A 16,676-nucleotide genomic window follows, 5' to 3' on the forward strand; every position below is an offset into this window, starting at 1 on the left:
AAAATAAGTTCCATTCAGTCTGTTGCAGTTGTACTCACTTTAGAATAAGCCTAACCTTATGGGGTGCCTGGGTGACTCAGCCAGTTAAGCATCAGACTCTTGATTTTGGCTTACGTCATAATCTCAGGGCTGGTGAGATCAAGCCCTATGTTGGGCTCTGTGCTAACAGTGAGGAGCCTGCTCGGGATTCCCTCTTTCTCCCTTTCTCTGTCTCTCTTCTGTTCTCTCTCTCTCAAAATAAATAAATAAATAAATAAATAAATATATATATATATATATATATTTTTTTTTTAATTAAAAAAAAGAATGTCTAACCTTAGAAATTAAGGATATCTGGTTAGTCTATCTGTTTTTCTTTTTCCTCTCTTGGAAATTGTACTGGTCCTTGGGAAAGAAAGGTAGGCAGCCCTGCCTCCTGCCAGAGTTCCCGGTAGCTCTCACTGCTTCCAGATTCATTCATAGGCTGGTTCTGTGTGGGGGAAGAAGCTAGGAAGGCCTTGAGTTTGGACAGGCATCAAGGCAAACCACTAGGCTGAGAGCAGGTGTAAGGAACCCAGGCAGCAGGCAGCAGGGGCCCGGACCTGATGAAGCAGCAACAAGCAAAGGAGATCTGGTTGCCCAGGATGAAGGCCTGGTTCTCAGACAACAGTACCTTCACATCCTCCTCCTTACATGTCTCCTTGTTGGTATAGATGAGGATGAGGTATTTGCAATGAAGATCCTCCATGCCATCATTCACCACATCCACCAGGGCCACCTCCCTCTGGTCCTTCCCATAAAGGCCAAGGGAGAGGCCCAGATGTGGCCGAATGGCAGGTAAGGTCTCCATCCTGGAACCTGGGAAGCTGCTAATAGAGATAGGAGTTCTTGAGTGAGCCCTGCAGCCAGGTCTTCTTGGTAAGCACCTCCTCCTAACAGCTCTGCCCCTGGTCAGCCAGCAGCATGGGAATGGCCTCGCAGTGCCCTTAAACAGGGAAGTAGACAATGATGTCGGGCAACGGCAGCAGGGGCAGCATAGTGGTGGCAGAGCCCATTTAGCCTACTTTGGTTCAAACTCTTTTCTAGCACCTAAATTTATAGCTACGGCTACTGTTGTGGACATAAACCATAAGCAGTTGAAAAGCTAGTAGTTATGAGTGTTTTTCTGTTTTCAAAATTAATGGAAACAAGCTCTAACTATGGTCCAAATTTTACTATTTGAGTTTTTATATTTTGGAAATACTAGTAATATAAAATTTGTGGATATTAATCTAATTACATTGGGTTCATTTTTTTCCTAACAGAATCTGGATGGCATAATAAATATGGATGAGGCTAAATGAGTATTTATATATAAAACATAAAAATTAATTGTCAACATAATCTTGTTTACTTTTACAAGTCTGGCACCTCTGCATCATTTTGAATATAAGATTTTCTTAGATCTTATTAAACACATTTATGTATTACTAGCTAAGGAAAAATAAAATATTTTAATACATATATTTTACATTGTCTTTCTGAACTAGAAATGCTTGTCCTTACCTAGGGTCCATTAAAACTCTTCAACCACAAAATGATATCCTTTATCTTTACTTATAACAGATTCCAACCCCACCCCACTGGCCTCTGCCATGGAGACAAAATATCATCTTCCTATAAAACTATAAAATAGAATTGCTTTCCTTTATTCATAGATTACATAGGACTATTTCATTCCTAAAATTTATAACCTTATACAGAGTGGAAAAAAAGAACAAAAAACCCCATCATTTATATTTAACACAATTCTGTATTAAAATTTAACTTTCATAATTATATCTTTCTTTTAAAATGGATTTAAAATATATTTAATTATTTAGTTTAGAAAATAATTATTGATTATAAATCATATGTAACTTTTCAAGTTGGTAGTCACTAGTAAATGACAATAATAGGAAAATCACAAGGCCAGACAGATGATTAAAATGATTAGCTTTAAAAGGATCTTAGAGAAAAGCAGCTCACCAGACTTTCCACTTTTTCACAAATATAATAGCTTGTTAGAGAAATTTCCACCTCCTAAAACCTCATTTAATAAATGAGCTGGCTTTTCTCAATTGCATAATAAAGGCATATAACCAGGTGATTCAATTTACCTTAATGATGATAAATTCTAAAGGTTGATGTGCAGGTGTGTGTGTGTATATCATGTGTGTTTGGTTAAGAAGTGTTTTTGCTTATGCTAAAAAGACTGAATACTTAATCTAGGCTATAAACTTGTGCTCCTTTATTATAAAATATTAATTCTAATAAAAATTAGAAATTCACATTAGCATAAGAAAGGAAATTGAGAGTTAGCATAGCTTGGGACCCTTTGATGTGTTTGAGATAATATATCTATCCTATTTATGACTTCTCTCAAGTGAAGGGTAAAGTAGAAAATAGATTAGTTGTTTTTTTTTCCATCAAAGTGGAGCCTAACGCAATGAGAGAGAGAGGAAAACACAGACATTTTTCCTTTATTTAGAAGAACTAAATCAATGAGAGCAGTTACAGAGTAGAAGGTAAAGAAACTGAGTAGTATATCATGGAAAACAATGGAGGATAGATTTTCCAGTACAAGATTTGCCAACCACTTCAAATGCATTCACTTTATTTATAGGTAATAAGGGTAAGGAAACTGTATTTGTCAATAAAGACAGCAGTGTTGAATATAAAGACAGTACTTCCATTAGAAGAATGAGGTAGAAGTTAGTATACAGGATATCAAGCATAATGTAAGAAATTGGAAAAACAAAACAAAACATTTGTTTCTTTGAAAGTTAGGCAGTGGATGGACAGTGGAATTTAAATAACAAGTTAAGAAAGCCACACATCGTAAACATTATATTCTATTGAAAACAATAATTTAAAATGCTTTTTGCCCTTCAACAGTAAAATTCATGGGTGTTCTAGCTCCATCTTTCTCCCCATTGTACACTCAATTAATTTTTAACAATATTGAGGTCTCCTGAGCATACAATGCTCAGTGTCAGCATTATATAGAATATAAGTCATACAATGCTCAGTGTCAGCATTATATAGAATATAAGTCCTTCCTTGAATTATACTCACATGTAAATGGCAAAATTTACAAAATATTAACCTTCATCCCATTTGAAGCTTATAAGAATCTCTAACCATCCAATATTGTGCCTTTGCAGAGAGCTGCAGTGGAAATATTGACTTTGATTTGATTTACCCATTGCCTGAGGATATGACCTACAGTCCCTATCTCAACATTTTCTTTGATATGATGCTCAAATATCTTAAAAGTACTCCATTCCTAGATTAGTAGTTCACATATGAGGTTCAACAGCTTGAGAGTAGTTACTTTTATGCAGCACATTCTTTAATATCTTTCCTCCCCAGTACTCCACAACATATAAAATATGTTTTCTTTGTTTCTGTTTGTAATCCTGTTTTTACTCTGTATAGACATTCCCAAGTTTTAGGCAACTCCCTCTTTCTCTCATTCCCTCTCTCTCTCTCTCTCTCCCTTCTATAAACTACCTCAAACACTGTCTCAGTTTTCAACTATTAGCTTTATGGAGTATAAATTCATATCTCCTAGATCCATTTCTTTGTTTCTGACTCTATTTCTAATAGCTACTGCCATTCTACCTGTTGAAAATCTCCTTCAGCACCACAATTTCAATTCATATTCTTGACATAATAATTTGCCAGGCTTCTGAATTTCTCTTTTGTAAGTTGTGTCAATGATATCAGACTAGAAAACTTGGGAACATCACTGTTTGCCTGTCTTCATTATCTCCTAATACTCTCCATATCCAACCAATTTCCCAATAATTTTCACATGTCCATCCTTACCTTACCAAAGTGCAACAGCCCCAGTTGAAGTCCTCAATGTACCTTCTATCTGGACTATTGTTATAGCTTTGTGAATGGTTTGATCATCACCCTTTGTTTTCTGATATGTTAGTTCTTATCAAGACCTCCCTCTGCTTAAAAGCTATCATGCTCCACTGAGTATTAACACAAATTAAGAAATTCCACATCTGGACTCAACCAACCTTTCCAGATATCATTTTCCACTTTTTTTTTAATATTTCTAAAGTTTATTTATTTTTGAGAGAGAGAGAGAGACAGAGTGCAAGCATGGGAGGGGCAGAGAGAGAGGGAGACGCAGAATCTGAAGCAGGCTCCAGGCTCTGAGCTGTCAGCACAGAGCCCGATGCGGGGCTTGAGCTCACAAACTGTGGGATCATGACCTGAGCTGAAGTTGGACACTTAACCGACTGAGCCACCCAGGCGCCCCTACCATCTCCCACTTTTGATGCACATTTATTATTTACTGCAGTTAATTTACAATATCCCCTCTTCTCTCTTCCTCATACAGATATACGGACCTGTAGTACCTTCTTATTTCTATAGCTATTGACATCCCACTTCTCCCTTGTTATAAACTGCGTGCCCTGTTTTCCATTAAACTTTTCTTGATTTTCTCCAGAATCCTGAGACCTCTCTATAATGGCAAATATTTTTAAAGTTTATTTATTTTGAGAGGTGGAAAGAGAGAGAGAATGCAAGCAGGGGAGGGGCAGAAAGAGAGAGTAAGAAAGAGAGAGAGAATCCCAAGGAGGCTCCACACTGCCAGTGCAGAGCCCAGTGCGGGGCTTGAACTCACGAGCTTCAGGATCATGACCTAAGTCAAAATCAAAAGTTGGTCACTTAACTGACGGAGACACCCAGGTGCCCCTGCAATGACAAAGTTTTTAAACTCTTGTTTATGTGACTTAAAGCCCAAAACTCTGGACTCAAATACAGTCTCCCAGTAGGAAAATTTAGGGCAATTTAAAGATTGCTTTATTTTAATTTTAATATTAATATTATTAATATTCAGGACTATAGTTATTTACATATAATTTTGTTTCTTTTACCAGACAAAGAAATCTATACTTCTACTATTTATTGAACACTTACAATCAAGTAGATACTATCACAGGATAGTATCTGTTATTATTCCTGCTTTTTTTGTCTTCTCTTCTGGCCTGTGATTCTCTGCTATCTTCCTACATGTTTTGGAACCTAATAGTCCATTTTAGCCCTCTTCTGACCTCATTCTGTGCATACTTCTTGAATGATACTATTACTTTTGGGTCCCATCTGGTACTATACATCAGCCCTATATATTCTTTCCTTGATGTACAAAGCCACCTGCCCCACAAGGTCTTGTTAAGAGCCTTGTTGATGGGAATTCTCATTCCCTGTATCTTCCCAAGTCTCCCTATTTTTCTTCATCACGTCTCAGCCACAAAGTCATTTTTCTCAAAGACACCTGCCCTGAACTTCCTAATTAATTTTAAAATTTATTTTCTTTTAATGTATATCATAATGAAACTTTTATCACAAAGTTTTCAGGAACTGGATCTGCTAATATATATCATCAAACTAATGATAAAAGACAATAGATTCTTTTCTATTATAATACAATGATTCACATATAAATGTATGAAAATGTACAATCTTCTCTTGAAACAGAGTCATAGACCACAATTATTGTTTGCCTCCACTAACAGACATAAACACTTCAAATATTTGTGAACCCTTAAATGTAAATACAATATAATCATTTTCATATAATAAACATGCATTAAGTTAATAAATGAATATCAATTATAAAAAGAGGAATTAGTTGCCTCTGCCTTGATCTACATAACAACATTAACAAAACACCTATTTTATGCCAGCTATTGTAGTAAGTGTCTTCCATCTCTGTCTTGAGAACTTTTATTTCTGTGAGATGTGCTGCAAATGCCACCTTCATTTTTTAATACCCTCTGTGTATCCTCCTCCCCTCTATGCTTCAGTAGCATATTATACATTGCTATATAGTTCCAGTTTTCATATAACCTAATTACTATATGTCTTCATTATAAAAATATTAATGCCTTAAAATTCAGTTTAAAATCTTTGAATCCTTAAGAATAAAGAGTTCTCACTGGGACATAACAAATGTGTATTAGATTAACAAAAGAGTGCCAGATACCAGAAAAAGAATTCAAATAACCTTTCTCTGTATTTATGGGATATATGTATTATGAAAATTGTAATAATATATCCTCCAATCAATTTAATTCTTCTAACCAGAATATTTATGGAGAAAATATTTATGACTTATTAGTTTATAAATTTAATATTTCTATATCAAGATGAATATAATCTGATACAAAATAATTGAGAAATAATTTATGTATATAATTTCATATAAGGAATTGGGAAAACATGTATTTAAAGTAATCTAAATAATCATTTATAATAAAGCAGAAATATCACAGTTTTTAGATAAAAACAGCTCAGATAAATTATACTTATCTCGTAATTACCAAAAACCTTCTTTCCAAAATATAAAATAAGAATTATTTGCCTAAGCCACCTGAAAGTCTTTTACAGCCCATTAATTAATAGTAATGTGTGATTTGTTTAGTTTATTACATTTTCCACAACTCATTAAATCTGGGCTTATATGTAGTTGTAGGCTGCTTTGATTTCACTTGTTTTAATTACTTTTTGATGATTTAAGACAATAGCCATATGGATTCATGATTTTTTTTTTCTTTCCCTGCATCACACCATGGTGGTAGTATTGCTTTTCCTAATTCTATATATTTTAAAATGCAACAGTCCTTCTTGAGAATGCTACTGGTTTTTATATTATACTGCCACAATTCAGTAATTTCACAGCCTCCAGAGATGTGTCAAGCTAGGTACTCTAGCTTCTGGAATGTTCTGATGATGTAATTTGTAATAAGAAACAATGTGATCTCACACACTATTTGGGTGGTTTTCAAGTGGCTTGTCAGGAGTGGTCTTGCTCTGGAAGTGCACTTCTGGGTATAGAAAACGAATAAACTCTCCTTTATTCATGCACTTAAAAACTTAGGGAATGACGCAGCTGAACAATTTCCTTGGCACATTTTATGAGTACAGAAGTACTGGTTCCTTCTCTTGCATTATTAGTATTTGCTCCATTTAAAATAAAAGCTTATCTTTTAATAATTACCTACATTATGCTTAGTACAGTATTAGGTACTTAAAACAATTTTAATTCTCAGTATGAATCTGCAGGAAAACCATTTTTATTATAGTTTGCTGCTGAGAAAACTGAGGCCCAAAGAAGTTGAAGTTCTTACTCATGGTTTCTTTAAAATCTTCCCCAAACTCAGGATGCCTACCATCCCTGGTGGAGTTAAGTTTCTTGGATACTTGGTGCTAATGCATGCATTTTGTGCCTTCCAGCCACTGGACACCATCATCAGTACTGAGATTTGGGAACTAGGGCTAAAATGAGTTGAGTAAGTTTCTACTGTTATGTGAATTAGAGTCAGGGCTATTAATTTACTGCAGTAGCCATTTGTGGAGGAAATCTCACAGGGAGCTGGATCCTGCTGGGTTCAGCCTATGGGTATTAAGGCCAGGTTATATTTCAGCTCCTTTGGCTCCTCTTCCCTGTGGTCATGTCTTTTCCCCTAAAGGCAAATGGTACTACAGTATTTATCAACCCGTATTACGACTTCCTGTATGATCTGTAGAAAGAAATATGGTTCCTTTGGGAACAGAGATTTATAGGCCACAGGGAATTGTGTAGATATTTGGGGACTTATATAATTTTGGTGACTAGAACCTACATGAGTTAAATGCGACATGGAATATATTGTATAAGGCTCCAGTCCCAAAGGGCATACAGATATTTAGAAATAAACCTAGGATTCCAACACTGATCTAGCTGATTCTAAAGCTTGTGTGTTTCCAACTTATTCTTTTAAAAAAAAAGTGCAATAAACATATTACTTCTTGTAGTCAGGATCACTGTTTTCTAGATCCAAGAACTATAAAAAGAGACTGTTCTCTTATCTTTCCCACCTTTAAAACACACATACTCTCTCTCTCTCTCTCTCTCTCTCTCTCTCTCTCTCAGCATGACAAGGAATCAGCATAAATGTCGTGTTTTAAATACACATGCACTTATTCAGTACCTATTATATTGCCAGTACCATGCTGGTTGTTATTGCATAAGACTGGTCTAAATGTTGTCTTTTGCTGCTGTGACAAATGACCACAAATGTAGTGGCTTAAGCAGTGCACCTTTATTATCTTACAATCCTGCAGGATAGTTCAACATGGGTCTCACTGAGGTAAAACCAAAGTTGAGCGGGTCTGCATTCCTTTCTAGAAGCCCTAAGGACCAATCCGTTACCCTCCCCCCTACCCTGTCTCTAGAAGCCACCTAAATTTCTTGCTTTATGACCCCTTTTCTCCATCTTCAAAGCCACAGCATAATATCACTCTGACTGCTTCCATCATCACATCTGATTCTCTTTTTCTGCCTCTTTATGTTTAAGAACCCTTTTGGTTACACCTGAATAATCCAGGAGAATCTGCTTATGTTAAGATCAGCTGATTAGCAGCCTTGATTACAGGAACAACTGTAATTCCCCTTTTTCCTGTTACCTAATATATTCACAAATTCCAAGATTCAGACATGGACAACTTTGGGAGAATGTTATTCGCTCATCATACAGAGAAGGAGAAAACCACTCAAGATGTACCAGACATGGTATATAAGAGATAGCACACAATAAATGTACCTAAAACAAAAGAATCATGTAAGAAAATATGTAATTATAACAATTATAATTATATCTAAAATCAACATTTATTGAAAATTTATTATGTACCAGGCAGTGTGCTCAGTGTTTTTTATATAATTGTCTACATTTTCAAAACAACTTTTAAAGGTAAGAAGCCCTAATCCTATTTTCATAAACAGGCTTAAACTTGCCCAGTTTCTCCTAGCTAATAAATATGGAAATGGAATTTAAAGTCAGGTCTCTGATTTCAAAGTCTATGATCCAGTTTGTAGAATATTCATAGATTGAACAGGATTTAGAACAAGATGATTCCAAGTTAGTGCACAGCACTGAAAAGTGCAGTTACTATGTAGTTTGCAGCAAAACAATAAGGAGACATAAAGGGGATGGAGACAAACTGTCTATCACAGTAGATGGCAAGCTGCATAATGTGAAGTGGGGAAGATGAACTGTAGTGGTGCCCATAAGGTTTGTACTGAGGAGTTGGGTAGGTAAATATTGAGAGGAAAAATGAAGGAGATTTTGGCTGGTCTGTAATCTCTTGAGTCTGTGCTTAAATGGATTAACAAGAGCGACACCTACAGTTTTTAAATAAGCTGGAGAATTGATGAAATTCTCTTTTAGGGACACCAGTCTGAGCAAAATGAAGGACGATTGGAAAAAAAAATAGATTAAAACACACAAACAGGCAATTGCAGTGATTTCAACATCACATGACATTGGACTTTCAGAGAGTGGGTCCAGTGACAAATAATTGACCTACAATATCCTCTTATTGACCACCACTTGTTCCATTGACCTATATGACATCTCAAAATTAGTATTTTGAAAACTTCTTTTACCTCAAAAAAAAAAAAAAAAAACAAGTTTTAGGGAAATTTAAGAGGTTAATTTTCTCCATACTTTTCTGGGTGTAGGACGTAAAGTGTTCATAAAGTATTTTTACAAATATTTTCATATCTGGACCTGTCAATTCAGTAAGGCATAGTTTCATACATGTTATTGAGAAGAAATAGACTCTGAGAAATGACGATTTGTCAAAATCCACTGATTATTTCAATCCAGAACTTGCTGTAAAGACTTTGCCTTTTACTTCTATAGATGTTGTATTATAGATAAATATAAATAAAATTTACAATATTTAACATATCTTACATGAAATAATATCCTGAGTTTTATTTCTTTCTTATGAAATTGGCATAATATTAAACTTTAAATCTTTAAAAATATTCTAATGTTTATTTATTTTTGAAAGAGAGAGAAAGACAGAGACAGAAAGAGAGAAAAGATGAGGGGCAGAGAGAAAGAGAGACACAGAATCCAAAGCAGGCTCCAGGATCTGAGCTGTCAGCACAGAGCCCAGTGCGGGGCTCAACCCCACGAACCATGAGATCATGACCTGAGCCAAAGTTGGACACTTAACCAACTGAGCCACCCAGTCACCCCAAAGTTTAATTCTTTAAATAAGAACTCTAGCAAGCATTAAAATGACCTCTTCAACTACTTCCTAAATCTCCTTTCCATTTGCTAAATTTGCTATCTTATTCCCTTCCTTAGAACAACATTCATTATAAATACATGGCTAAAATCCACTCATTTCTTCAAACTACACACCAGGAAACAGGATCACCAGCTGCAACTTTCTGACAAGGCAAAATGTGAGGAATTGGTAATATGCAATAAGTGATCTGGATAGTGCAGAATGTAGTATATACTATGACAGGCTGATTTTCATAGACTTTATCTCTATTCAGTTTGCTTCTGCCTTCCAGGTATTAAATCTGGATCTATATGGCAAAGATGATTAGAAAAGGGTAACTACTCCCTTAGGGATCTATTTTAAAATGTCACAATTAATATTTTCCAGAAAGTTTCAAGCAATTTCAGCCTCCTAGTTACTGCACGGTATTGAGCAGCACTGTTAGCTTCAGGATGCTATCTGGAAGTGGCAATGCAGATTTATCTTTGCCCCCTGCCATGCCACCTAATTGGAAGGCACTACTCTCAGTGGTAGACACACTAGTACGTGATTTTGCCAGTGGAACTGGGAATAGTATAATAAATGTCTTTGTGATTGGGGATGTATGCTGTGCCTATATTTGGAAGGAGGAAAAAGTTTAATTGCTCTCTAAATAAATTTGATTGCACAAATGTAGCAAGAAGTAGAGAAGTGGTATGTTTTTTTCAACCGACAGCAAAAAGTATAATAATTTAACCTCCAAGTTTATAATTCAACCATAAGAGGTAATCTTGTCCAGGGTAGAAACAATGATTTCCAAACTACAATGTCACCTCACCCTTCCATTCCTTACCCCTCACCTCCAGCCAGAGTCTTAAATGTGTATTTGACAACAATCATGAAATCTGTATAGCAGATCAGAAACTCTTCTGTTAGAGTTTGGGTACTATTACTGTAATTTGTATGTTTTAAATCTTAATGAGACGTGATAAAATATGGCTAAACGTAGAAGAATAACATTTATGCACAATGGCAAAATCAGAAATATATTTATTATTACTATGTAAGCAAACCAAACTAGTAATTTCCATCACTAAGTTTAGTCAGAAGTAAACATTCTACCATGAAGAATTTAAATATAGATCCTAGGGCTAGAAAATTGAATTTACATTTCAGATGGTATTTTTCCTCCAGATTTTCTTCATAATTACAGACAAATTGAGAGCTGCCTTTGGGGGGTAAAATGAAAGGCAATAAATCCACTGAAACGTTCCTTGTATTTACCCTCCTTATTAGTATGGAAAGAGGAGTGACTTATGTGTTAACTGCATATACCCTTAGAAGAAATTCAATAACCATATTGTATTTGACAAGTTTTTATCTGGTTTCTCAAACTTTAAAGTGTCACAGTAAGAACATAGAAATTGGAAGTGAATATATTTGCAATAATTCTGTACGTTCTTCATGGCCAAATGCATTCCTTCTTTTAGGCCTAACTAATTGTAGTTAGAACCAGTCTGGATTGCCTTTAAAACATGGGAACAGAGAGTAATATTTAATTTCTTTACAACTAGAAATTTACTAATAATAGGGTCAAAGCAATCTTAAAATTATTGAGTTTAAGAAACTATCAAAGGATTTAACAATTATATGCCATTAATACTGAACCCTTGAGAACAGAACTAAGCAAATATACTCTGTAAACTCTAGATAACAGAATCAAGTTCTTGAAGAAGATATGAGTACAAAGGAGAATAGTTTTCAGTTTTATAGAACATTGTCAGCTTACTAAATTTTAACTAGTAGAGGATTTTAAATATCAGAACTCTACAATTCCTTAATGACATTGATTAAAGTATGGACTCTGGTTAATATAATGAGTATTCAGTATATTTTAATATTAGCCACCCCAGATCTAGATTGCTTAAATTATATATAATTACTGGTCTTAATTTCTGGCTATTAATTTAGAAAAAAAGAATTTCTTTTTTTAAAATTGACTATCAGCCTGCTGTTAAGAGCTGGAACTCAGATCCTGATGATAACAAAGGAGCGATGTTTCTGTTACAGCTACAATTACCCAGCACATGCTTAATGTCAGGCATTGAGAAACACACTTTATATACATTTATGGTTTATAAAACAAAACAAAACAAAAAAAAGGACATATATATATATAAAGTTGAAGGAAAAGGAAATATGACAAAGAATTTTGTGGATTCATTGCCTCCCCCCGGCCTTTTTTTCCAGCAATGGCTTTTGTCCACAAATGTAAAAACAACAACATCAAAGTCAGAACAAAATCCAATTGAAGTGGAGTTGTTTTTCTCATCAAGAGGTTTATGTTTAAATATTTGATATTTACTTCCACTGGTTCTTATTATTAGTTTGTTTGGCTTACACAATAACAGATATATTTCTGATTTGGCCATGATGTATAAATATTATTATTCTTTATATATTTAAATATAAATATAATGTCACTACAAAAGATGGTAGATTAATATTATTAAATAAATTAATATGTAATTCAAGTAACTAAAGAATGAGTCATAGTATTTAGAGACAAATAAAGTTGAAACTATGATTACGCACAGTAAGGCAATTTAAAACAAATTGTAAAGGACACGCTCGTAAGTACTATCTTCTTTTATTTCTCATTAGCCCATCATCTGCACAGTGACAAAAGTTATGTTTTCAAATGCACCAAAGTATTTTGTTACCTCCAAAGTCTCCTCTCATCTTTTAGCAAGTGATTTTAGTGTTTACCAATAAAATTTCTGATATCCAAATACACTATGGATTGAAAACATAACTCAAAATTTAGCTTTTGCTTCTTGGCTTTAATTCAAATACGTTTGGTAAAGAAGTTCATCCATTTGAATTATTTTTTTATTTCCAATAAAATTACTAGAGTATGTGTTTGACTTATAAATTTCTATTCTGATTCTGAAGGCACAGTATTTAATAAAAATACATAAAACAAACAGCTATGAACTGTAATATTAAAATGTTAAACACCTATTTGAAAGGCAATTTCTAGCTTCATGCCCTAAGGACAGTTGAGTTTGCTAAACAAGTATAAATAAAATATATCACATTTGAAGATACCTTACAGAAGAAAACAAAACAAAACAAAACAAAACAAAGTCCTGCCCCCTCAGTTCTCTAAAGATTGAATCTGTAAATTATTATCAGTAGATTTTAGTACTAACATGGGCCAGTTTCTCAAAACATTCGACTTAAAGATTTATCTCTACTGTTATGTCTATCATATGGCCCTTAACACTCTCCCCATTTAAAATTTACTGCATATTTGAGATTAAATACTTTCATAAAAATCCTAAAAAATGAGACTAATTGCATGTAACAAATGATATACTAATGAACAATGTAGCCAAGCTTAATAGCATATTTTGATAATAGGCCATGTCAATCTGATGTTTTGTTTTATGTTTAAACATATACTCTATAATACAGGCCCCAAAACACCTAAAAACTTTATAACAATGAGCTATTATAAAGTAAATATCTCTGTAACTGTAAATATCTCACCCAGAATAAGAACTAGAACCTTGTCAGTGATTCCAGAAACTGTGCCTCATCATAACCTCAAACCTCTCTCTACACAAAAATAGCCATTTGATCACCCATTTGATCATCCCTATAGCTTGCTTTTGAACGTCTTTTAAAAATACGACTTTTTAATTCCCCCTTCATCCTTTTCCTTTCTTTACAACTCATCTGTTGAAAAATCTATGTCATTTCACCTGTAGACTTTGTATAGATTAGAAATTTCTGATAGTACATTCATTGTAGAGTTCAAAATGGTGCTGAATCTTCTGTATTTTTCACAAATTGACAGCTGGATCCATAGGCTTGACCAGATTTAAGTGTGGCCCTTTTGAAGATGGTAGTATACTCTTTCCTCTGAAGGTAGACAATGTTTGTTAGTCCTTCTTTTGGTGATGTTAGTAGTTATTGACGGACAATGTCTACATCCATTAATATATTGGGTTTGCAAAATGAGAATATTCTAAATCTGTCATTTATATTTCATTTGTTATTTGGAACACTTCCTCCTTATCTGCTATTAGGTTACCTGGGTAGAATTCATATAGAGAAAGGAGGATAAATGCTTGATTCTTTGACTTTATTTACCAGTTTCCAAGTTAACAAATGGTTTCTCTTTCATTCTTCGAAGATAAACAATTTTTTGATAACAAAAGAAATCATGAATTTAATCATGTTGATAAATTCAGCTAATTGCCATTATTATTTTTCTTGAAACTCAAATTTTCCTATTTTAGCTAGTAGAAGCCCCTTCAAGTTGGTTCCTGGTATCTATCAGAATGATCCTATTGATGACCATCTAGTGTGACAAGTCAGATTTAGATTGATCATTTCTCCTAAAACTTCTGATTTTTTTTTATTGGGAAATGATATTATCAACAACACAGGTTACTAGAACTGCTTATTGGTACAGTATTCATAAGAATAAAATATCTCACAAGTAGGTCATACCAATACTTAATTATCTGAATTCAGGATTATAGTGGTTTTTATTTACCCTTTTTCAGAACAACACCTGAATCTGCCATCTCCACATTTAGAATCCTGGTTCTTACTACCAGGGATGATATAATTAGAATATTTCTTAATTATTCATTTACTTTATCTCATATTATGCATATGAGCCTCAGAATAACAATACTATGGGCACTCAAAAATAATAACAGAATAATTTTTCTTTCCACATATGGTTTGATTTTGGTTTGCCTAATAGATTTGTTTGAATCTAGATTTAGTCATATGCTGAAAGTTGATTATCAGAGGGCTTTCTAGATTTGGGTGAAGAAAAGTAGCAAACTATCAATTTTCTTCTATTTAATTATTTCTGAGTAATGGAAAACTCGCACACTTTGTCATAGCAATAGGAATTAAAATGTTTTTAATTAAAAAAATTAAAAAAATGGCTAATGTGTGTGTATTCCTAGTTCTAACTACACTATATTCTTACAATACAGCTCCAGCCAAGCTTCAGTTTCCTCAGATATGTTTCTCTTTTTTTTTTTAAGAGAGAGAGAAAGAGAGAGAGAGAGAGAGAGAGAGAAAGAGAGCAGGGGAGGGACAGAGAGAGAGGGAGACACAGAATCTGAAGCAGGGTCCACACTCTGAGCTGTCAGCACAGAGCCTGATGCAGGTCTCGAACCCATGGACCAGAAGATCATGACCTGAGCTGAAGTCAGATGCTCAACTGATAGCTGAGCTATCCCTATGCCATGCAGCCAATATCCGTTAAAAAATCTCCTGCTTTAAATTGTTTAGGGTCTCCGTTTGGAATCCCACTGCATTGGCTTGTCTTGCAGGCTTTCCTGACCTCTTATTGATACCCTCAATTCCTAACTTCTTGCTCTATCGCCTAATTATGCCTTTATACCTGCGTCTGACATCTGATGATTGATTTGGTCTAATCCTGACTCCTGGTCCTCCTCAGCGATTATGCTTAGTTCATAGACTGTGGTTCTCTCCTTTGTTCTAGGCAACACTTGATCCTTATTCAGCTTCATCCTCAAGATCCCACCACACTGTACTTAATGCTGGGGTTCCAGTTGCATTAAGGAGTGTAATGATGAAATGGTCTGGATACATGCACTTTTTAAATTGTACTGTTATAATAAACATGAGACATTCAATCTTCTTGAGCAGGTGACTAATTAGATAACTAATTGTTCCTACTTGAAAGACTGTAGTTAAAAGTTAAAAATGAAATATTTTATAAACAGCATTTTATAACTTAGTAAACCCTGAATTATATATTTCAGTGCTCCTGAAACTTGCAGTCCTGCACAGGGAAGATGATTTAGTTTTATGCAGAATTGATGAGGCTCAGAGACATTAGTAATTTTCCAAGATCACACAGAATTTAAGTGGAAGAATATGACTGAATCTCATCACCTTATTCTTCCACCAAGTAATAAATGTCATTATCTCATCACAAATTGTATACTAGTGACCAAACTTCTTACCTTTTATATGCCTCAGTTTCTTTTATCTTGCTAAATGATTTTCTCTGTCAAAGTAAGATAACTATGTAAATTGCTTTGAACTCCTAGGAGGTGGGGAAACCTGTAGGAGTGATAATTAGATGCCATGGTATTACAGATGTTTTTAAATAGAGTTGAAAGGTTCATGGAATAAAATTCTTCCCATATTTTCATTAATATGGATTTTTAATACCCTTTGGAAGTTAACCTGAAAAACGTTTTCCTTTTAATATAATACAAAAAGAACTTTATTCTCATTGAGTCTGAAATCCATTAGAAGAGAAAATGTTCAAGTTTCACAAAACCCAAAAGGATGTGCAATAGTTTAAATAGGCCATTTTGCCAGTGGACATATCTGTCTCTAATTTAACTTCTGATGCAGACCACACTGGGAATAAAATCTAGTGTTTCAAAGTCACTGGAAATTTTGTTTGTGAATTCAGGTCCACTGGATCAACAGTCTTATGCCCAAGTGGAAACTAGTTCTGCTCATTTATTGTGCCTTTTGAACTTACCAAAACCAAGTTATCTGTTTCTAAATGACAAGTAAATTGTTTT

At 34.4% G+C, this 16,676-nt stretch overlaps 1 protein-coding gene and 1 pseudogene across 3 annotated transcripts in view; one reads left to right on the forward strand and one right to left on the reverse strand.

The window, feature by feature from the left end:
* CNTN5 (contactin 5) overlaps window positions 1–16,676 on the forward strand; it is a 1,391,028-nt gene that overhangs the window by 866,089 nt on the left and 508,263 nt on the right. The gene's annotated exons all lie outside the window — the stretch shown is intronic.
* On the reverse strand, window positions 338–995 carry LOC147576840 (glutathione S-transferase P pseudogene; annotated as a pseudogene).

Source organism: Puma concolor, chromosome D1 (assembly GCF_028749965.1).
Source record: "Puma concolor isolate L17-30 chromosome D1, mPumCon1.1.hap2, whole genome shotgun sequence".
Lineage (NCBI taxonomy): Eukaryota > Metazoa > Chordata > Mammalia > Carnivora > Felidae > Puma > Puma concolor.